Source organism: Sminthopsis crassicaudata, chromosome 2 (genome assembly GCF_048593235.1).
Source record: "Sminthopsis crassicaudata isolate SCR6 chromosome 2, ASM4859323v1, whole genome shotgun sequence".
NCBI classification, from domain to species: Eukaryota; Metazoa; Chordata; class Mammalia; order Dasyuromorphia; family Dasyuridae; genus Sminthopsis; species Sminthopsis crassicaudata.
The window spans coordinates 651,052,849-651,078,376 of NC_133618.1; the positions used below are offsets into that span (position 1 = coordinate 651,052,849).

General features: G+C 36.6%; 1 long non-coding RNA gene across 2 annotated transcripts; it reads left to right on the top strand.

The window, feature by feature from the left end:
• The first annotated feature begins 629 nt into the window (after positions 1-629).
• LOC141553829 (uncharacterized) lies at positions 630-24,625 on the top strand. 2 transcript variants are annotated; one of them, XR_012485667.1, is made up of 3 exons: positions 630-702; positions 1,226-1,340; positions 24,316-24,625. It is a non-coding gene; the product is annotated as an uncharacterized LOC141553829 (long non-coding RNA). The 2 variants fall into 2 exon arrangements; XR_012485666.1 differs by having other exon boundaries at positions 654-976.
• The last annotated feature ends 903 nt before the right edge of the window (positions 24,626-25,528 follow it).

Sequence of the window (25,528 nt, forward strand, 5' to 3'; positions counted from 1 at the left end):
GGCTCTCCAGATGGGGCTACTGCCTTTTATTCCTCTCATTGTTCAGAGATGGGGAGGAGGTGCAGAATTCTCCCATGTTTCCTTTTCTCTCCCTAAAGGACCTGTCTGCCTTGAGGATTAGGGACAGCAGATCATCAGCATCAGGAGAAAGGTACAGCCAGCCCTACAATAGGGAGTCTATCTTGTTTCTTTATTCTCCTTTGCAAAGAGCAAAATAAATCCTAATGAGCTATAAAAAAAGACAGGAGGCCAGCCCCCTGCTGACAAGGAGGTACCAGAGAGGTGTCTAGCATCCAGGTTGAATGTAAATTTCAAAAGATTGCTCTGTGGGCCTCCTGGAAGTGGTGTTCAAGCTGCCAGAGGCCCTGTTCTGCTAGAGACAATCCGAGTGAGTGATTGTGCCTGGCAAGACCGCCCAATCCTTGCTGGGATTCCTGGGAGACAACCCATCCTTGAAAGGGAGGAAACCTTGATGCAGATGTTTAGGGACCCCCACAGCATCCCTGATGCAGTGAAGGGTAGCCTGTCTGCCAGTTCCAAAGGTTCTAGAACCCTTGCTGACCATGCGGAATTCAGAGACAAAGGTCTTCCTTCAACAAAGGTCTTCCTTCAATTCAGCAAACGCCTGTGGAGCATTTTGTGAGTGGGTTGGGGGGAGAGGGGAGAGCAGAAATGTCCTCCTCAAGCAGGATTCTTCTTCAGGTCTACAGAGCACTTACTGGGATTCTGGCATCATCAGCTTGGGAGGGAAAGCTCTTACCAGGATATCCCAATATAGAGAGTGCTAGGATGTCTAACACAGTTTAGTTAAGGACCTAGGATTGGGAATATGTGCAAAATTAGATCAAGGAATAGCCCAGAGGATAGCTGGTCCTGGTCAGGAGCAGCTTGGGCCAGAATCAGAGACAGTTTAGCCACTGAAGATTCCTGCCCAAACCTTATAAACAGTCAATGTCCAATCCCTGCCTCCCAGATGGTAATTGGGGGGGGGGTGGAGGGTGAGACACAGGTGGGAGGCAGCTGTACTAGGATTTGGGAGAAGAGTGCCGGTAAGCCCATGAGGGGGAGGATTTCATATAATGCAGAGGACCAGACTTGAGGACCAGCAAAGGAAGGAAACATGTTCTGTTTCCAAGCTGCCATTCTGTTAAACGAAAGCCCCTTTGTCCCTCTCTCGCTAGAGATCTAGTAATATCCCACAGCTGGGTCTTCTTTCTTTCCCTAGCCCCTGCCTCTCCAGGACCTCCAAGAGCAAGCCTTCAGCTTTTTTTACTCTCTGAAACCCCCTGCTGTCTTTGGCTACCAATTCCAAGCCTAGCTCCTTCAACTTCCTAGATAAAGTAGGTGATGTAGTTTTTTTTCTTTTCTTCTCTGTCCTACTGATTCTAGACTTGCTATATAATCTTTCTTTTAAAGAAAAAAAAAAGGTTTGTTGATGTTTTGTTTTTTATAGCAGCAACATTTCCTGATATGCCCCTCTCCTTACTAAATTCTCCCTGTAACCAAGATAAAGGTAAATGAAAATCAAAGTAACAATATTCTGATAGCATACTCATCCTCTGCACCCATAACCTTGGACCCAGATGATCCCAGAGGAGAAAGTGAGACAACTAACCTTGAATAGATCTCCCTCGTTTAAATTGATTTACTTACATGTCATGGCATTACCTCCCTGATATCATAGTCCTCTTCAAGAAATAAGGACCAAAAAAACCCAAAACAAAACAATAACAACAACAACAACAACAACAACAACAACAACAACAACAACAACAGCAATCATCACCTAAATGTAAAGATAAGGAAAGTGCATTTTATCAAGTGTTTAGCACAGTGCCTGGCACTTACTGGTGTTTAACAAATACTTATTGATTGACTAACTGATTATCATATGTCCCTTGGTACTTAATAAATGCTTCTTGATTGCCCAACTGATTATCATCTCTGTTGATGCTTGATAAATGCTTCTTGATTGACCAACTGATTATCATCTCTCTGTTGGTGTTTAATAAATGCTTATTGTTGACTAACTGATTATCATCTGTCCAACCAAGATGAGTTAGTACAACTAATCAGTTAGGTAAACTGTGAATATGACCTTTATTTGTATTGCTGTGGTTGAGTCATTTCAGTCCAGTCTGATCCTTTGTGAACCCATTTGACAAAGACACTGAACTGGTTTGCCATTTCCTTCTCCAGTTCATTTTACAGATGAGGAAACTGAGGTAAACAGGGTTAAAGTGATTTGCTCAGGATCATACTAATAAGCTATTTTGAGGCTAAATTTGAATTCAGGCTTTCTGACTTCAGGCTCTGCATTCTACCCACTATGCAATCTAGATCCTTTTTATGTATTTATTTTTATGTTTATTTATACTACTATAGTAATTTATACAACCTTTTCTCAGGATTGCAATGCTAATTTTAGTTGACAACACAGGAGAGTGTAAAAACAACTTGCTTTTTAAGAAGGATCTTAAAAATGTATCCTGTCCTCCATTGGAAGTCATAGAATTATAGAAGTAAATGGTGTCCCCAATATCTTAGTGCAGTTTTAAGTTATTAAAGCTTGGAGACATCCTGTAGTTAAGCTCCATTTTCTTTATCTTCCCTATAGTTCATTGACTGAAATCCTTCTTAATCTTGCCTGGGATCAGCCAGCCCCTAGTCTTGTCTAAGCTGAATGATGGACCAAGCTCCTGGGAGAAGTAGCTTCAGTTTCTCAAGCCAGTAGCTAGGTTTCTCATCCTTCTTAGAACCTGTTCTCCAATCTTATTTCTGTGTCAGCTCCCACTTGAAATTTTATTCTTGTCTCTCCCCACACCTCAGCCTTCCCAATTCCCTGAACTACTCTTGAGAGATTACCATTGCTGTGTTCTCACTCTCACAATGTAGGCATGCTAGGGGGGAGGAGAGAAGAAATCAACTCACCCAGATGTGGAGTTCCTGATTCTTTTGTTATCTGCTTCCTACATACACAGACACACACACTCCAAAAATTTTCTTCCATGGGTTTTATATTTGTAGGTTGTACAAGATGACTTTTGAGACAGCTAGTAGCATATCAGATAGAGTGCTAGACAGATTCAGGAAGAACAAGTTCAAATACGGTCTCAGATATTTCCTGGCTGTGTGACCTTGAACACATCACTTACCCTTGTTTGCCTCAGTTTCCTTATCTGTAAAATGAGTTAAAGAAGAAATGGCAAACCATTTTTAGGATGCTCCCTCCCCACAGGGCCACAGTGTGATGTTTGAGTTTATATCAAGGGTCTGCCAATAAAGATCAATGCAGGCAAGTAAGAATGAGTCAATGTGAAGAAGAAATGGCAATCACTACTATTCTGAACTACAAAATGGGTATAATTATAGCACCCAACAAACAAGTTGTTGTGAGGATCAAATGATTTACTATTTCTGGGGAAAAGTGACTCGCATAGTTCCTGGCACATAGAAGATATGATGCTTACCGCCTTGCCTGCCTTCCCCTACAAGGCAGCTATTTAAATCTGACTGCTTGATTTCATTGGTAATCATAGTCGGGGGTATTCTGGTGGGGGTTCCTAAGTTATTCCCCAACCCCTCAAAACCACCTCGAGAACAGAGGAGCAATAAAGCAGCTGAGCTCTGGTGACAGACTGCCAACATGATCGAGCTGGCAGAGGAAGTCCAAACAGAGTGACATGAGAGAATCATAAACATGGATCCAAAAGAGATTTCAGAGGTTATCCATCCCTCTTATTTTACAGATGGGGATCGGGGACAGAATTTGCACCTAAGGCCTCTGATTCCATCACACCACATTTATTCAGTTGACCTTGAGTAAAGGCTTCAGAGCCACTGAAAGCTTTGGCTCAGGGGATAAAAGCAATGCATTAGGAAAATTACTTGGTCACTGGTGTGAGGGATGGATTGGGGATGTGATACATTAGAAGCAAGAAGACCACTTAGGAGGCTATTATAGCAGCTAGATCAGAAGCATGGGCCTGAAGAGGGGTGTTTTGCTCTGTCTGGGTGTTGCCACTATGTCTCTGGGCCCTACTGACCTCAAAACTATTCCATAGCCATCTTCATATAGTTCCTCTTCTAATGTTAATCCACAAAAATGTTAACTACTATGAGGTGGTTGAACAACTCCTGGCTTCTGGTGCCCAGGATCACAAAGAATAAAGGCAGGAATCCCAAATAAATTGCTCAATCACGCTGAATCAATCTGTAATGCATTGTATAGGGCCATTTGGAGGTGTAGTGGATAAAACATCCTGTTTGGATTCTGGAGTAAGGAGGATCTGAGTTTAAATCTGGTCCTAGATAGTTACTAGTTGTGTGACCTTAGATATTTCATTTTACCCTGATTGCCTCAGTTTCTTCATCTGTAAAAATAAGCTGGAGTAGGGAATGGCAAACTAATTCAGTATCTCTGCCAAGGAGGTCAAGAAGAATCAGACACAACTGAGGAGCAAAACTTTTATGTTTGTATAAAATGGTATATTCATGGGAGCTGTCCTCTAGCCTAGTATCAGCCGATGAATACTTGAATGTAGGACTCAAAGCCATCATCCCTTTGCTAAATTCTCTGCTTCAAGAGCTGTTTGGATGAAGGAGCAAGACTTGCCTGGTATCCTCTGTTTAAAACCGAAACCAGTGGATCGAATCTGGGAAGACAAAGACAAATTACCTGGGGAGCCTTAAAAGCCTAACAGTCCTATCACAGCAGTCATCCTGAAAGTAGAGCACCAGCAACAGCATCTCCCCAAAGATACCTGAGCGCTCAGGCTTTTTCAAGTTGATCCAGACAATGAATAAACAGAGAATAAGCAAATACATTTCAAATCTTTTCCTCTTTCCTTCTCTTTCTCCATTGTTTTATACCACAGTTCTACCTCAAGTTCATACTTTTTTTGTACAATATTTCAATGGTCCATTGATCTTTGCAAGCTACTTTTTTCCTCTCACAACTATCCTAAGAATGAATCAGTATAAGGATATTGCCTATATTTTATAATTCATCAGAATCAACATTGGAACCCAGGCTAAATTCCATGTTCTTTCCCCAGTGGTACTTGCTTGTAAAGCAAATTTTGCTTTTGGGGAAGGGGATCTTTGTCCTTTCCCATTCAGTAAATGGTCAGTCTTGAGCTTGGTCTAAAACAAGTGCTTTTCCTAGTCCTCCTAACTGCTCATGCCTTCCTCTTTCAGAGTCCTGATATATGTCGTGAATAAGTCTGTATTTATCTGGATATGTGTATGTTATATCCTCTGTTAGAACATATATTTCTCTTCTTTTTTCCTTTCTCTGTATTCTGGTTCTTAGCACATTGCTTGGTGCAAAGTAAGTGACTGATAAATGCCTATTGACTTATTGATTTATTTACCCCTGTTTGATCCAGACTTGGTCCGCCAAATTAATTTGAAATACATTTTATATCAGATATTATTATCTAATATAAATTGTTTTGTATTAGATACCAATGCAATAACTACAGAAGCGATTAAATCACAGGGCAACATCCATATACCTCAACTTCCTATGTATAGTGTCACAAAACATATCCTCCAGAAAAAGTAGTTTTTGCTGATCCCCAATATCATGCAAATGCTTTAGAATTGTCTCTCCATGTCTGGGTCTCTTCAGGACTCATCCATCCTCCTTAGCATATATAACCTATGTCTGGTGAGCTAGAAATCCAAACATTATTTTGTCTCAGTATTTGTCCCAAAAATTGCTACATCTTTGGGGCTCATCCTTTATCAAATAAGCCCTGTCTTATTATTCTCTCGGTGAGCATCAGTCACCCTCCCACCTGGGAGAGTTGCCATATACTAGACCAAATGAAAGGTAGAACAATCCAGTCATTGATGCCAAGGTGTGAATAGAGTAATTGACAAGACTAATATACCAGGAAAAAGTCATTTCACGCTAAGATGTTGAGGGCAATTTAAAAGGCAGAAATCCAAAACACTGTTCCAGATCAGAAACCAAGGGGAGACAGCTAATGAACCATCCAGTATAGGCAGGAAGTCCTCAGGTATAGCAGGATTTGTTTACTTAAAACTCTTGTTACCCTTGCTCTGTTTTTATTAACCCCTACTATTAATGCCAGTCCCATAAAAGAAGCCTATGAATGAATACTATATCTGTGCATCTATGTTGAGCCAATTTTTAGGATCATTGGCTCTCACTACCAGCACCTTGCATTTGTGTCAGTTTCCTACCTGCTACTGGAAAAACATCATCCATATCTTCCATCTGCCTAGGTAGTTGGTAGTATGCACTCATAATAATATCATTTCTTCTCTTCTTTTATTTTTTCTCAAATATTTTGTACCATAATCCTAAGCTCAGTTTTATAAACTTATACCATTTTTTTCCACATGCCATTCTCTCTCTGTTTTCATTGGATCTTTATTTTAAACAAAATAAATCCTTTGGTAGTTTTAAATAGTCTTAAGCCTGTGCCCTTCCATATCAGAGATACATATGAAACTTTATCTGCCTTCATGTGTTAAAATTTCAAGTTTCCTTTTCCACCCATACTTTTTATTGGTATATAAACATCTCAGGGTGCTGAGTAACTGCTATTCATCTGTTTCGGACTTATGAAATTCGGAAAGATAAGATCTAAAACTTGCATATTAAACAAATCATCTATAAAAATGAAGTGTTAATGATGTACATTCCTAATCTTATTTTATTAGAAGAACATGAAAATTCATGAGGTATGAAATTGCCATCTGTGACAATTTGCGAATGTATCTTTTGTACTAAGACACAGAAAGCATGAGAAGCCAGAGGTTACAGTGACACCATCTAAAAGAAATAGCTTAAACAAGGAGAATGAAACCTGGGGCAGGGATCACCAGGATCAAGAGCTAGCCAGGCTTAGGAAGCCAATTCTAGAAGACCATCCCCACCCCTGCCAAACTAGAGCCACAGAGTGATAAATTTGAGTTTACATCCAGGCTCTGGCCTTAAAAGTCAGCCCAGGCAAGTAAGAATGAGCCAATGTGGAATTGTTAATTCTTGGAAATCAGGAATTATCACCAGGAAATATGATCTAGGGGGAGACAGAGATGAATAGAAACAGGATCCATGAGGAACATTGTAATTCCTCACGATTCTGCTTCACATGGTCTCATATATATTCACTGTCCAGGCTCTCATAAAATTCTTTAAATCCCTCCCATATGTTAACCCAAACACCATCACTATTCTTAAAGGACATCTCTGACTCCCCTACTACAGTTTGGAGTTTGCGAAGATATAAAAAGTGGGAGGCATATATTGGATTTAAGAAAGGCTCAGACTTTTAGAAAGGAATGATGTACCTTTAAGCATGATGTTGTTTCTGTCCATACCTGCCCTATTCCATTACATAAGATACTGGTCCTTGCTATTACTGGACATTTCTTTGACCACAAATCCTTCCAGGCAATTAACAGTGCTAGAATTAGTTATGGCATAAATGGGTATGGGTAGGTACACATGGCTATTAGAATCCTGGGATGATAGGCATGGAGATTGGATTAGGGATCTGAAAGGATAGATACCAGGTTCATCACGTGGATTACAGAAAAAGGCCTGATATCACTATCTTTTAGTTGGCAAAACATTTCAGTTAGAACAGAGTTTCCACAGTGACAACCATGTGATATCCAAAGTGAAATTTAATTCAACCAACATTTTAATATCTACTAGTTATCAGGTACCAGAAATATAAAGACAAAATTGATGTCTTCCCTGGTCTCAAGGAGAGTACATTCTAATATAAGAGCACACTCTAATAGAAGTACTAATTAGAATTAGCACATTCTAATAGAAGACTATAAAATAAATTCTATATCTAGAATAGAATACTTTCTATTCTAGGAAATAGAAGTATTTTCATTCATGTTAATGAAATAACAACATATTCACATCTAAATTATGATTTCAACAGGAAGAGAATACTCATAATAGACACAAGTAGGAAAAGCCTTATATAGGAAGTGATACATGAACTGTATTTTAAAGAAAATTAGGGGTTGATTCTACAAAGTAGAAGTGAAGAAGGAGAACATCTGAGATATGGGGGACCACCACTGTAAAAGTGGGAGATGAAAGTTAATGAACAGTGAATTAATGGGCCAGTTTGTTTAAAAGTGAAAGGGTCTAGTTTGTTGACAATCTTGAAGCATTCTATGCAGTGTATAAGTTTAATTGGGCAACTCCCAAATCCTTGAGATCAATGAGAAGGATAGTGGTGAGAACAGGAAAATCTGAGGGTAAAATACATAGTTTAAAACAAAAAATTTGAGGTGGAGAGAATTGTGAGCAGAATTACTGAAATAAAATATAGTAGTGGGGAGTAAAGTGGCCCAGTTATTGTAATGATAGGGAATAGAGCAACAGAAGTATGGATGAAATATGAGATTAGTCCACATTGGTCCACTGGGTCCATTGATCTATCCTCAATTTTTTTTTCTCTTTTCTCATGCTCTAGTGATTTCATCTTCCCATATGGCTTCAATTAACACCTCCATCAGGCAACTCCCAAAACTACATATTAAGTTCAAATTTGCCTCTTTAAATCCAGTTCCATAACAACAAAAGTCCATTTAGCAGCTCCAACTACATGAACTACCAACACCCCAAGTTCAAAATATTCCAAACTCATAGTTTAAGAACAGCATATTCTTTCCTAAGCCTACTTCTCCTCTCAAATTCTCTTTTACTGATGACACTGTCACTTTTGCAGACACCCTGATTGATGTCTGAACTATGTGAATGGTAAGGGAGGGCAGTTCCATTGGCTCTGTTTCCCTAATATCTCTCTTTTCTGTCCCACACTGTCTTCAACCTACTTCTGAGCTTTATTATCTTTGTCCTACAATATTCTAGGCCTTCTATAGGAAGGTCTGCCTAACTGATCTCGTTTCTATTTGACCTATTTTGTATATAATCTGCTAAAATGATATTCTCAGATCTAAGTACATCATTGCTCAAAAGTCTTAAGTGACTCCCTATTCCTTCCAAGATAAAATGCAAATTCTTTTTTATTTGTTTTTAAAATTATTTTTATTATAGCTTTTTATTAACAAAGCATATGCATGGGTAACTTTTCAACATTGACCCTTGGAAAAACTTCTGTTCCAACTTTTCCCCTCCTTCCCTCCACCCCCTCCCCTAGATGGCAGGTAGTCCCATACATGTTAAACATGTTAAAGTATATGTTAAATATAATATATGTAAAATGCAAATTCTTTGCACAAACCTTTGCATCCTTATTTCACGCACTTTTCATTCCAGAGAACATGTTCAGTTAGTAGTCTTCAACTTCATACTCCACTATATTGCCTTTGTAATTTTAGTTAGGGCTTCCATTATTCCTCCCTAATATATATTTTCACTTCCTCCTCATCTCCACCTTTGGGAATCCTTCTTAGCTCAGATGAGAATTTCTACCTATAGCTGTCCTTGATTCGCTCCATCTCCATTTTTAAGTAAGGGGATCTTCCCCTTCTCTTTTCCCCTAGAACACTCTGATTTTGTTCTTCACGCTAATCCTATTTTAGCTTTTGTGTATATGTCATTTCTTCTCATTAGATTTACAATACTTTAAGGATAAGATGTTTTTTTTTTTCATTCTTCTATTTCTTTCCTCAGAGTCTACATTCTTTAGGGGGAGAGGGTCAAGACTGGGTAATAACAAAGTCATTTTGAGGAAAGCAAAAGCATTAGTAATTTCAGAGGATCAAGAAAACCTTTACAGAAGACACTGATGACTAGAATGTACCTTGAGGGAAGATAAGAATTTTGAGAAGCAGCCGTGAAGGAAACACAATCTAGGAAAGGAAAATGTTTTCTACAAAGACATGGTAGTGGAAAATGGAGGGCAGAGCTCATTTTTACTATTATTTCTACTATGCTAATATTATTTATATATACTATATACAAAATGCATGAAATAAGGATGCAAAGGTTTGTTTATTTATACTACTATTATTTCTATTGTATCTAATTACAGTATCTATTATTAGTAATTACTGTACTTATTATTATAAGTGCTATAACTATTACCATGATCATTACTTCTATTATTACTACAACTACTATTATTAATACTACTATTATATATAGTAATATATTACCATAGTATTAATATTAATACTATGCTATATTATTAATACTATGTATATTAATATAGTATATTAATATACTAATAATATATATTATAATACCATAATTCTACTACTGTAACTATCATACTGTTACTAGTAGTATTGCTCATTTTATTGTAAGTACTTACTATACTTCTACTAATAATACTTTAAAAATAGCAGCTAGTATTTAAAAGTGATTTGCATATGTTATCTAGTTTGATACAACAAGTCTTGGAGGGAGATACTATTATTATCCCCATTTTACAGATGAAGAAACTAAGGCTGAGAGAGGTTAAATGACACAGCTAATAAGTGTCAAAGGCAGGATTTGAACTCATATTTTCCTGATTTAAAGTTTATTATTCTATTAGCTATATTATCAAGCTTTCTCAAAGACAGTGAATTGCCACATAGGGCATTTAAAAATTGAACCTGTGTTTACCTATTATATCTTACCAAGATTGTAAGCTCCATGAAGGCAGGAACTGCGGCTTATTTAAACTTTGAATCTTTCCCCACACTGAACACAGTGTTCAGTAGATAGCTTTTAAATATTTGTAAAATGATACTTTGAATGCTATTACTTTACCCCATGGAATAACTTTTAAGCTAGAGATTTTCCAATTGGGCTTTAAAAGTAAAGATGGCACATTGTTTTTTTTGTTTGTTTGTTTGTTTTTGTTTTTTTGTTTTGTTTGTTTGTTTGTTTGTTTTTTTGATGGCTCACTTTCTCAGTCTTAGGCATTCCAGGTTACTGCACCAAGCTCTCCTTTTCTCTTCAAGCCATTTGCAAGGGTATATGATGAGGTGATATAAATGATTCACAGAATATTCTTGTAGTTACTATTGTTAAAGGATGGAGCATGGCTTTCTTATTTATTTTGCTTCTTTTCTGAGTTGGAAGGGAAATAAATGGTTACCTAGTCCAAGTTGTGAATCAATAGGGATCCCCTCCAACATCCCTAACAAATGGTCATCTAGCTTTTCTTTGATGTCTGATCAAAGTGTCCTGTCCATACCACTTTTGGACAATTCTACCGGTTAGAAAGTTTTTCCTTATATAAAGCCAAAATTTTCCCTAAATTGCTAAGACTAAATCTAATCCTTTTCCCACCTAACATCCTGTGGGATACTCAAAGATCTCTCTCTCTCTCTCTCTCTCTCCTCTCTCTCTCTCTCTCTCTCTCTCTCTCTCTCTCTCTCTCTCTCTCACACACACACACACACACACACACACACACACACACACACACACACACACACATGCTGCTACTTTCAACTTTTTTTTTTCAACTAAACCACGCTCATTTTATTTCAATGAAATTTACATGTTTTTCTCTTTCCTGGTTATCTTGATCAGAATCTCCAGTTTGATGCTTTTCCTAAAATGTAAAGCTCAAAGTTTAAAATAATACTCCAGATTTTTTCCAACCACTATTGAGTACAGTAATATTATCCTCTCTCCTATTTTGAATTCTGTCTCCACAGTGAGATTGTATATTTTTTTCTAATATCATTTTGTTTATTTATATTGACCTTTCACTCTGCTATCCAACCCCACAGAGTTCTTCATATTGCTTATTATCTATCCATGCTTCCTCGAAGTAGAGAGTTGATTTTTTGAATTCAAATATGAGTTTATACTTATGCTTAATATATTTCATTTTATTAGATTTACTTTACAGTTTTAGATTTTTAAAGCCTTTCAGGGATCTTGACTATCACATTAACTATTCTTTCTAGTTCTGTGTTCTCTTCATAGTTGATAAATTCATTGCATATTCCTCTTTCTGGCCTGGTAGCCTGTGTTTATATTTCAAGAGTCTATCCTAGAACTCCTTCCATTCTTTCTAAAGATCCTCTCCTTTAGAGGTCTCATCAGCTCTTATAAGTCTAATTATTATCTTTATTATGATTCTCAAACCTATATGTCCAGTGTGCATGGTCAGTTGCACATCTGCAGAGCGCTGGGCTTGGAATAAGGAAGACTCATTTTCATGAGTTCAAATCCAGCTTCAGACACCCTCACTAGCTCTGTGATCCTGAATAAGTCATTGAACCCCATTTGACTTAGTTCCTCACCTATAAAATAATCTGGAGAAGGAAATGACAAAACACTCCAGTACCTTTGTCAAAAAAAAAATTCAAATAAGGTCATAATAATTCAGATAAAACTGAAACAATTGAGCAACAGATTGCCAATTAGCTATTTCAAACTAGACGTTCTATAGGCATTTTGACTCAACATATCAAAAACTGAATTTCTTATCTTTCCCCTAAAATCTACCTCCCTTCAAGACAACCCTATTTCACTAGGGGGCCACCTCTATCTTCTAGTCTTTGAGGATCTCAGCTTTGGAATTCTTCTTGACTACTCATTCTAGACTTAATATCTGCCAAAGCTTACTATTTTTACAGCAATTTTCAACTGTATATCCAAATGTATTGCTATTTTCAGCAATGTTTCTCATATAAATTCAATTCTCTCTACTCATATGACCACCACTCTACTGAGGTCCTTATCATCTCATCTACTGCAATAGCTTCCTCAGTCTTAAAGTCTCAAGTCTCTTCCCCCTCAAATCCATACACTCTCCACATAGCTGCCAAAGTGACACTTTAGGGATAGATCTACTTGTGCTATTCTCCCACTCATAAACTTCAATAGCTCCCTTTTGCTACTACATAAAGCAAAAGTTCCTCTACTTAGATTTAAAAACCCTTCAAAGTTTATCCCCAATCTTCTTTCCAAATTTATATGTTACAATTCTACCTGCATTTGACGGTCCATTCCCATTGGCCTTCTTTCTGTTATGCACCATGATTCTTCCATTCCTACCTTACTTTCATCTTATTTTCTTAAAAATGTGGCTTTATGAATAATTTCTATGTGATGACATTCCCTAATATTATCCCCACCAAATACTACTGTCCACCCTGGCAAAGTAAATAAATTAACAAATAAGTAAATAAATAATCTTGTATTTATTTTACACATATTTCATACCACTACTTGATTATGATTGTTTCTTTTTGTATCCCTAGAACTTAGCACAGTGCCTGGCACATAGTAGGCACTTAATGTTTATTGATTAATTGATTGACTTATTTATATATGTGTGATTTCAGTTTATCAGCTTATTGAGGGCAAGACATTTCATTTTTGCCTTTGAATCATCAACAACTAGAATAATACCTGGTACTCAGCAGCTGTTTAATCAAATATTTGATTGATCCCTCCCCTTAGGAATTCTTTCTAGGTTCCTTCTAGTAACATTATTTCTATTAACATAGATTAGAAAAAATAGGTGATGAATACCAGCTTTGATAAGACTTAAGAGGCTTTCCATTACATAATGGAAAGATAGCACATCTCTCACTAGTTGTCAGGTCACTATATGGCCAGTTCAGTATTCCCAAACAAGTTGGCCACCATTTGTTTCTTTCTTCTCTGTCCAGTGCCATATACAATTTATTGTTCCTCATCATTCCTGGAAATACAAGAATCTTTTACATCTTCCTTTGGTCCAATTTTACTCTCCATGGAAAAAATCCTTCATTCCATTGATCAGCTGCAAAGGTTCAATGGTTCTTTCATTCTTTCTTTGTATCAACTTCTTTTAATTTCCCTCTATCAACTGCCTGACTCATTATAGTTCTCACCTACATTTCTAGATTTTTTTCTTTTTTTTTTCCTTTGAAATATTTCTTCCATTCTCCTGAGAAACACTTCATAGTCTCTTTTATTCTGCAGATTAGAAGGCCAGTTCTCCAAGTCTTTCACTCTTTCCTCCAGTCGAAGCACTTGGCATGGACAAAAATAGGAACACAGCACACAGAAAACACTTGCAATATTCCCCTTGTCCTCCATACCAGCTGGAACCCCAAACTTCAGTTCAGTCTCACTCTCATTGCTGGCACTTGTGTCTCACTGCCACCATGAAGTGCTTGTTTTTTTCTGCCTGTTTCCCAACATGGGGCTTCTAGGTGAGGATTTATGTTCAGCAGGCTCTGCTACCTTTTCCTAAGGCTTCCTTTCTCTTTGTTTTCCAAAAAAGGGATGCTAGTTTGTTCAGCTGCCCTTGCTCTGTAATTAGCAGATTCCTGCCAAAGCCCTGATGCCAGATGAAACTGCCCTCAGCTGTTGTTTACAAGGGAACATGCAAAGAAACCCAACTCTCCACACTTTTTACCTCATTTTTTCTTACTCTTATCTCATTACAAAGAACTGTTTTTTTCTTGCCTCTTGCCTATTTTATGTAATGACCAAGGATAAGCAGTAGTAACCAGTAGATAGAGAGGGAGATACTGACGGAAATTTACCTGGATATGCTAGAACTGAGTTGAATTTAAGAGTCATTCCCTGGGAGGTTAGTTCCTATGTGACTCAGAGAATTAAACAAATCCTATTACTTATTAATTTACTGTGCAAAGTTAGTGTGTTTCATTTGGACCTACCCAGTCAGTGCCAATCCAATCTAATCCAATCAAAAAATAACCCATGTGTGATGCACTTGCATTGTGAAAATGCGCTGTTCTAGGTGCTGAGACATGTACATGAAGCATCCCCTGAAGGTGCTGGGGGAGGGATGCAGGGAAGGAGAAGGGAGAAAATGTAACATAAACAGGACAAGTCCATGAAGTTGTACCTTGTGTGAGTATATGTTCCCAAGAGAACACAGACATTTGGACATGGGTTCTATTATTGTCATCTATGGGCAGCATGAAAGAATGATAAAATTAGACTGAGCTGGCCACATTACTTAAGGGAATAGCTATTGATGAAAATTATCCCCAGACTAAGATAACATATCTTTTGTCTGAGAGTATGTCTCTGAGGATACTCTATTACCATCCTCAAGAAACAATGTCCAGGCAGGGAATAAAGCATTATTCCCACAACTGTCATTTTTATTTGGCTTACCGTGTTAGAATTTGTCAAGATATGTGATTTTAAGAAATGAAGTCTTCTGGGAAGTCTTTCTTTAGCAAAGGTGAGAAGAAATAGATTCAGTAATGCCATATTCCATCTTCATGTTAACTGCTTTTAAAAATAAAGGAAGAAAAAAATCTAGATAAAGGGGAAATGGAAAGAAAGGATTTGACTTTTTTACCAACCTGTATCAAAGGCAGAATATTAGACTCCTGACAATGAGGAGCAGGTGTTTTAAAGGAAATTGTCCCTTATTAGACATACGACACTGGCATCTTCAGTAGCAGTAACACCAACTGGTATCAAAAATTTTGAAATTAAGTCAATTTAGTGAAAATTAAACAGCTTTTCAAAGAAGTCTAACTCTTGTCTCAGTTGTATTTCTTAGCAAATGTTATGTGTTAATACATTGAGAAAAAAGGGAGGCATTTTTAGCATCTGCTTTTCTATAATCCAGTAAGTATAGAGAGTTACAAATTTTATAAAAATATATTTTAACAGCTGCATTGCAATATAATTGATTTCCTTAGTCATCATATATACTTTAATTTTATGCATTTAAAGACTTTATTCTAAGGAGACTGGAGGCAATAGTAAATACTGCCAAAGGCAGCAATGATATCTCCCAAAAAGGTTAAACACCTTTGAATTAGATAATGAAAAGAAGACTAGATCAAGAATGGGTTCAACAAGGAAGTTTCTTACTTTTGTCATTCTTTTGTTCATTATCTATTGGCCTCCAAGCAAATTTGTAGAGTCATCAGATCAAACAATTTACCATCTGATCATATCTTCAGTAATATCTGAGGAGTCCAAGACAAAGGGTTTACCCTTTTATCCTGACCACTGAGAAAATCATACCTACTTTTGTCACTTTTATTATGTATTTTCATTTAAAGGCAGCATACAACAAAGATTATAATGGAGCTTTGAGTCCAGAATCTGTGAATTCTAATTCTAACTCTACCAGATAGATTACTTTTAATAAGTCATAACTTTTCCAAGGATGTCCGTTTCCTCATTTGTTGGATAATGAGAATGGATGAAATTCTCTGGAAGTTTCCTTCCACCCCCAACATTGGATAGCTTTTGATAGAACATAGACCTTTGATTATAAAAATGGTACCAGTTTATGAGCCAAAGGGGTTGCTCACAGAGTTTTTCATTAATAGAAATGAGGCTAGAACCCAGGTTCTATCTAGACGCAGTATTTTCTTCACAAAATTGATGAAGTAATGATTACTTATGAGACTTTAACTGCTGTCTCTTCTTCCTTCTGATCTAGGTCTAGTTATTAGTAAATGACTGCTAGCATAGCATCTGGTATATAGCAGACACATTAAAAATGCTTTTTAATTGTTTGATGTTTAGGTTTTCCACACTGGTAGTGACAATTCAGACTGTTTCAGGTGTACTTGGACCAGATCTCACAGGATCCTGATAATATGAGATAAGTTGGTTGTTTTCTCTTTGGGGAGGAGGGGTGAGTTGTTTAATTTCTGGCAAATAAATCAGTTATAGAGTAGATGTTGGCATCTAAATCTTTCCAAAAATCCATTTTCATACCTCTTGGTTCCATTTATAGGCAGACTGATAACATAGAGCATTGGACCTGGAATCAGGAAAACCTGAGCTAAAATCTAGCTTCAGATATGCATTATGTGATCATAGACAAGTCACTTAAATTCTGTCTGTCTCGGTTTCCTCATTTTTAAAGTGATAATAACAGCATCTAGCCTCATCCCCAGAGTTATTGTAAAGATCAAATGAGGTTAGCACAGTATCTGGTATATAATATTACCATATAAATATTAATTATAATACTTATTATTAGTAGTATTAGTATTAGTATTCTCTACCCTTGATAGATATCTTTTCAACAAGTTTTATAAATTAACTCTTGTTATCCACTTATTTTATTTTATTTTTTGTTATGAATTTAATAATCTTCCACAAAAACAAACATTCCAATATACAAAATATAAAAAAAAGATTAGATATAAATCTATAAATTTCTGTTATATACAAAGTTGTTTTTTCTAAGGAGATCAATGCCTTTGGATAGTAGAGTACAATAAGGGGACTAAAGAATAAGAATTCTGGAAAGGTAGGAAGGGGATATTTTGTGAATGAATTTTAAAAACTAAGAAGATTTTATATTTTATCCCATAGGTAACAGGAAACCACTGGAGCTTATTGAATGGGAGAGGTGTGACATGTTCATACTTGACTTTTAAGGTCACTTTGATAGCCTAAAAGTATAATGGGGGGACACACTTTGGCAGGCTGACCAATCAGCAGGCCATTGAAGTAGTTCATGTATAATAAGATAAGGACCTACATTAGAGTTTCATAGTGTCAGAGGAGAAAATTAATAAATAAAGATATTGTGAATTATAAATATTAGAGACTATGATATTAGTAGATATGGTTTTACTATTAGATTCTACAAATATTAGAATGAATAGAACTTGGCAACAATGGGTAAAAAGAGAAAGTAAGCTTGTAAAGTGACTGAGTAGAGGGATGGTAGTATTCTTATGACACATAATAGTCTATTACATTCTTATTTTACATCAATTGGTTCTGCCATTCCTCAGATGATGGGCACCCAACTTTGTTTCAAGTTCTTAACTACAACAAAATTTTTTCTATAAATATTATCTTCATATGTATACTTTCCTTTTGATTTTGAACTCCCTGTGGTTTATGCCCAGTAGTGATATGACTTTTTTTTAGTGTAGTTACAATTTTTTTTCCTCACTTTTTAAACATTGACTTGGGAAGAAGAACATAGAATGTGTTCAAAGAGAAGTAAGTAATCCAATTTGCCTATATCCTATGGAACATAGAAGAATCAATGAGTTTAGGCTGTTAAGGGCAAGGATACACCAGATTGTGGTCCGAGGAAAACAAACTCTCTTTGGTAGACAATAGGGAGCCATTGGGTTGTACAAATCACTTTCTTCATGATAGTCCTGTGAGGTAGCTAGTGCACATATCACTATTTCCCACCCTAGAGATGACTGAGGTCAAAGAGAGGTTGTCTCTTGGCTATCCTCATTCTATCAATAAATCATAAAATAAGGACTTAGCAGCAGAAACTGGCGTCTGGTACTCTTCTATCAGATCACAATGACTTTCCCTACCTACTCCCCAAGAAAGAGCCTGTTAAATTATTTTAAAATTTTTTTCAGTGACTGAAAAATTATTTTCTCTTCTCAAATTCTCTCTCCCACAAACAACAGAGGAAAAAAAAACACCTTGTAATAAATAAATATATATATAATTTATAGTCAAGCAAAAAAATCCCTACATTGGCCATGTCCAGAAAGGTTTATCTTATTTTGCACCTTCATTCCATCCCTCCTCTGTCAGAAGATAGGTAGCATGCTTCATCACTGGTGTTTAGGAATTATGTTCACATAGTGCCTCTTGTCATAGTCAAAAAAATAACCCAGAATGAATGGGAAAGTTTGTGTTTCTTTGGATGGACTCACCAAGGAGAAATAAATTCGTTGTATAGACAAAAAAAGTTACCTAGTTTTCCTCTGAGTTCCCAAAGTATTTATTTACTATCCACTCTTCTGGTCCTTATACATTGGTCCCCATTTCTTTCTCCAGTGTTATTTTCTATTTCTCTCATGCAAGAGTTCTGCAGTTTAGCCAAACTAATTTGTGTAAGCCATGTAGAGCCAGAAAATAATTATAAAGAGAAACTGGTACTAGTAGGGGAGTTTGTGGAAACACACAAATGCCTGTAGTTGCCAATTATTTATGCCTATTTAAGATCAGGTTTTCCTATGTCCCTAGTATATATGAAAAGTATAGTTATAAAAACTAGTACTAGAGAGGCAGGAGCTGGGCTCAAATCTTGCCTTTGTAAAATGCAGATGTGATCTCTGGTTCTCAGTTTCCTCAGTCATAAAATGAAAGTACAGACTAGATAGCCTTGAAGTTCCTTCTGAGTCTAGATGTATAATTACATGAAGCAAAAGCTTATGTTAGTTCTCAGAGTAGCTGAAATGGTATAGAAAACAATGAAGTGAGCAAAAAGTGAAATAGAGCCATTAAAGAAATTCCATTATGGTTATATGAAGGTGTGTCAAGAGCTTTGGAGTTCTGGTGGTTTCTAAATGGGGTGAGTTAGAAATGGTAAAACAACATAGTGGATGTGAAGGAGTCAATGTGAGCAAGAGTAATTATAGGAGAAGAGCTTACTGTGCTTTATATCTGAGAGTTTCCCTTATACAATGATACTCGGATTGGGTAAAAAGGATTCTCTATAACCCTAGTAGAGTCAAGTAACTTCTTTGAAACTTAAATTCCTCAGTTGTCAAAATGAGGTATTTTCCTTGCTCTAAACTAAAAAATCAAAAGACCTGGATCTGTTATTGATTTGCTCAAGATCATGTGACTAATAATTTTACCTTTCTGGGACTAAAAAACATTGTAAGGGAACTTGAATTATCTAACCCAATCAACTGACCTTAAAGATGATGAAAAAAACTCTCTTACTCTAGAACTGAAAGAGCTTTCTGATATCCTGGATCCTTCAGAAAGTAACATAGAAATATATAATCTGTGTTACAGAATTGATATTTTGAATTTATATAGAACAGATTCCATATCAGATAGCTACATGGTACATGATTAGAGCACTAGGCTTCGAATCATGAAACTCATTTTCATGAGTTCAAATTCAGCCTTAGAGATTTACTATCTGTGTATCCCTAGTCAAGTCACTTAACCCTGTTTTCTTCAGTTTCGCATCTTTAAAAATGAGTTGGAAAATAAAATGGTAAATCACTCTGGTATCTTTGTCAAAAAAAAATTGAACAATAACAAAGGTTCCATTTTGAAGGCTTCTCCCACAAATTTTTCTCTTTAGATCATGTTCCCACCCAGAGTTTCCTCTGGAGATTTGTTCTATGTCTGGTCTACATACACATACACAAACACACATACATACATAAGCTTGAAAATTCCCCCAGCTCTTCTACAAAAACCCTGGCTAACAATACACAGACTATATGTATGTATAAATATTCTATATGTATACATATGACATATATCTTATGTGTATATAATATGGTTGTGTATATATATATATACATGTATACATATATACATATATATGATTTTATTTCACCCAACACAAAAAACAAAGTAATTAACCCAAAATATGGCCTTGATCTCTACAAGACTTATATGGACTATGTATATCCAAAGTATTAACTATCTAGTGACCCCAAAGTGTTTTTCCCTTTTAAGAAGGATCACACTGGTATAAATTTTGAAGCCTATAGGTCCCCAGAAAAGAGAGCTAAATGAGTAGCCATTGTGAGCATCTTGGCTCTTACTTTAGTGGCTGAACGTTTCTTTCAGAGCAATGCTGTAAGTCTGGAGATGACTGTATAGTCCTTGAACAAAGTATCATATGAAGGTGGGGAAAGAAAAGAGAGAAAAGTGGAGAAGAAAAGGGGAGGGGAGTTATATTGTCCAACAACCCTATATGCTAAAGTTACCCTATAAATGCTAGAATAGTATTCTAAACCTCTGGGGAAGGTAGATTCCCAGCGAAGAAGGAAGATGACTGTTAATAACCTTTGTTCTGAATCCTTTACGTTTAATAATTTGTATTGATCTAAATGAAACCTGTCCTGTACTCCATGTATTGTCAGACCCATTGCTTTCATGGGAGCCAAGAGCTCTTTACCTTTACCTACCTGAGCCAAATTCAGATTTTCCAAGGGGAAAGCTCAAATGTGGGAATGAGCCAAAGAGTATATTTCTATGAGAATTCAGGTCATTGGGAAAAAGCCTTAACACCCTTGGAGAGAGATATTAGCTTGACTTACATCTGAAAAGACTGAAAACGTGGGTCAAATCTGAAAAAGTTTCTCTTCTCCGATTTTCTAGTTTTGAAAATTGACTTAGAAGCAATGTCAGCTGCCTGGCCCTACCACCTATTCCTTGGGTGGGCCCTCTGGGAGCTACAGAGCTTCTTTAGGAGAACATCTCAAGCTGAAGTCAGGATTGCTCAACATTTTTAAAAGCTGACACAGCTGTAAGCCCTGAACTCACACACTAATGTCACAGGCACGGAAGTCATGCAGTGGGAAGACGTCAAATCTAGCAGAAAATTTATTGAGAAGAATAATGATCACTAAGAAGAAAGAACATTGGGAAAGCAAATGGAACAGATTTTATGGTGATTTCATAAGCATAATGTCCTCAATCAGATTTCTACACTACCACCCCTAAGTTGCTTTTAAAGCCAAGCTGAACTCATTGCAGACATCTTCAGGAGGCAAGAATGTCATTTCTTGTTTCACAGTCTCTCCTCCTTCCCTGAATCTTCCCTTCTGCCCTCTCACCCAAGTCTCTCTTCTTGTCAAAAAGTCTGGATCAAGCTGACAACTAGAGGGAGAATAATATAAAGTCTATTTATTGATCTGGGTACTAGATATTTAGTTTTCAAAAACAAATAGAGATATGAGAGAATAACCAATCCCCCTCTGAACAAACTACATATAATAAATATCCTGTTCTCTCCAAATGGATGCACACACACACACACACACACACACACACACACACACACACACAGACACAAACTCCTACTACTACTACCACTTTCTACTACTACTGCTACTTACTATCACTACCACTACCACTGTAACTACTACCACTACTGCTACCACTACCACTATTACTACTACTATTGTTATTATTATTACTATACTATTACTATAATGCTACTATTACTACTACTACTATTACTACTACTCTACTACTTCAACTACTACTAGTACTACTACCACTACTATTACTACTACTACTACCACTACTATTACTACTACTCCACTACTATAACTACTACTATTATTACTACTACTACCACTATCACTACTAGTACTTACTACTACCACTATTACTACTATACCTACTACTTACTACTACCACCACTACTACTGTCACTACTATCACTACCATTACCACTACCACTATCACTATTACTACTACCACTATCACTATTACTACTACAACTACTACTATTACTACAACTACTACTATCACTACTACTACTACTTATTACTATTACTACTACTACTACCACTATCACTATTACTACTACTACTGTTATTACTACTACTCTATTACTACCACTACCACTACTACTACTACCATCACCACCACCACCTCATCCATGAAAAAAAAGTATAGTTATTTTATAAAGTTATAACTGAAAAAAAAAACCTGGACTAATAATAATTGTAATTGACATTAAAATAGTACTTCATGATTCACAAAGTATCCTTTACATGATGTTAACTCATTGTTTTCTTATGCTAAACTGGGAAGAGGTCACACAAGAATTCCTACCATGTATACAGATGAAAAAAAAAAAGTTTAAGTATTGTAGCATCCACTTCCTAAGATGTAAGTACCTTGAGGACAATAGCAGTCCTCCAGGTGCTAAGTGCAAGTATTATCTTATTTTAACAGTCATAACAGTTTGAGAAGGGGAAAAGAATAAGCATTAATAAAGGGCCTACTTTATTCCAGAAATGGTACTAAACACTTTTTGCAAATATTATCTTATTTGATACCTACAACCACCTTTCAAGATAGGTGCTATTAATCCCCCCAAGGTCTAAGGTCACACCGCTACTAAGTGTTGAAGATGAGATTTGAATATTTATTTTGACTCCAGAATTCTATCCACCATCTCACCTATCTCTCTGTAATGATGGTGCCAGGTGATAAATAGATTTAGGGATATAAACCCCTCTGGAATCAGTTATTTGAAACCATATTTCTATCTTAGCTTGACAGGTTAAGTTACCAAAGTTCATTTTGAAAACCCACAACCCAGTAGGTTCATAGTTCTAGGTCAGAAGTACTCTACATAGAACCTTTTTGTATGAAAAAAATGCATTGAGGACACAGTGTTCTCCTTTCCCACCAGGAAGTTAAGAGCTCCCTATTACCTCATTTCCTTGAACTGCTAAACAGCTGGAAATTCAGATTCTCCATCCCTCAACTCCCAGCCAGCCGGATGGGCAGAATTCTAGAAGGACAAACACTAAAGAGAAAAAGATATCAAGACTTTTTTTGTGGTGGGGGAAAGAGAGAAAATAAGTCTAAATGGGGCAGTTCAGGGCTCACTTTGAAATGTAAATATTCATGTTATTATCTTCTGTACTATCCTAAAGGCTTCATATGTGCATGGGGGACCTATGTCTTATATAACTTTGTACAAGCTTCACAGGACCAACTCATACATAGTACTCTTTTTTCCCCCAATTCTTTTAAAATTAAACTGAATACAACATAAAAAAACAGAATAGAAAAAGAAACACTGTAAAGGAAAATGAAACAAAGCAAAACATTGTCATTGTGCCAAACAGAACATCAGGGAGGATTCAAAAAAATATAATAAAATATATTCAAAATAAATTTCCATTTCAAGAAAACATGTATAATAATAGATTATATTCATGAGTGTCCATCTTTCCTTTGCTTCCTTGTAGGTTATTCTTTTGTTCTCTGCTGTGTACTTTTTACTTTATTCTTTTTTCCCCTTTTATCCCCCTCCCTAGCTCACAGTACTATTTTAAAAAAAGGATAAATGTATAATGAGTACCATAATCTAAGCTTCTTAAAAGTTACAGTAGGAAACAAAAAGGATACATACAAATATCAAGATTCAAAAGGAGGATTTTGATCTAATGGACTCATCAGATTGGGGCACATCATAGAGGAATACAGTTATTGTACATACTGCTTTTTTGAAGAGGGTCAATGACATCACAAGGTGATATTTGGACTCATATAAGTAGAATTTAACTGAGGCAGAGTTATACAGTTATCAGTCTCCCTCTCTCTTCCTGAGTCATCAAAGTCCAGTGGCAAAACCAAAGTACAAATGATTGGTAAAGGCCTAGGATGCAACACATGAACTTGGTTATCTGTGATGTCTGGCCAAGCTCTGAGCACTCTGAGCCTACTTTAGATACCTTCATCCATTCTCATCTGCTCATACAGCAGATAGTAGAAGAAAGGAATAGGGAGGGGAAAAAATGGATTTGGTGTCAGAATTCCAAAATTCAAATCCTGAAACTACGTCTTCCTACTTTTTTAAGCTTTGGTAGGCTGCAAATTCCTTATCTATAAAATGAAGGGATTGAACCAGATCATCTCTAAAGATCACTTTCTGTTCTAAATCCTAGGAGACTTCAAGTTCAGACAGGCAGTAACAACAATAAAGAGGAGCTTCAGCTGTAAACAATAGAATGTTTCAGTGAGCAGATGGAGTATGACATCAGGGAAGTCTAGTAACAGACCGAGGTCCTAGTCCAGGTGGAGAAGTTGACTCTACCACAGAGGTCCAGTACACCGCCAAAGGCAAATATTGTGATCAACAGGCAAAGGACATATGGTCAAGGAGAGAAGCAGTAACCATGGATGGAAGCCCAGTCAGAAGCATGCTGTCATTTATATAACACTTGAAGAGTAAAGTAAAAAAGTAAAGTGCTTCACACAGATTATTTCATTTGATCTAGACAGCAACCTGAGAGGTATATATTGTTGTTATTATTATTACTCCCATTTTACAAATAAAGGAAACTGAGGCTGAGAAAGATTAATTGACTTACCCAGGGTTATATCATCATCATCACTAAAATATTCTGGTCACACTTGTCCCTTGCCTCAAAGGGAAGACAAGAAAATACATAGACTGGAAAAATCAGAGTGACTAATGAATCTATAAAAAGTCCTTTCATGTACCAATGTATTGTTCTTCTATCTCTGGCCCATTTGATGTTTTTGTTCATGGGAAATAGTATGATATGTTAAAAAAAAAATCTCTGACCCTAGAATCCAGGAACCTGGATTCAAATTTCATTGTAGATACTTTGTGATCTTGGATATTTTTTTTCCTGAGGCAATTGGGATTAGGTGACTTGCTCAAGTCACACAGCTAGGAAGTGTTGAGTGTCCAGATTTGAACTCAGGTGCTCCTGATTCCAGGGCCAGTACTTTATTCATTGTACCATCTAGTTGCCCCTTGGATGCTCCACAAGTCTTGAACTAAATGATCCCTGAAGTACCTTTCAGCTTTTGCTAAGTGATCTTTCTATTCCATTTCCCATCTCTGAACTTTTGCCCAAGCTGTTCTCCCATACCTTGCCCCTTAGAATTCTGAATTCCCTTCAAAGCTTATTTCAAGTGCTACCAATAAGACATTGGTGTCTTTATATTCACTATATATGCATCTTGCATTTACTTTTACATGTGTCTATAATTCAGAACAGTGCAATTCAAGTCAACTCAATTACATTCAAATCCTATATTGTTACATGGGCTGGATGACCTGTCTCAAATTAGGACAAAGGGTAGATGGATGGTTAAGTTCTCAAACTAGTATATGTACCCACTGTC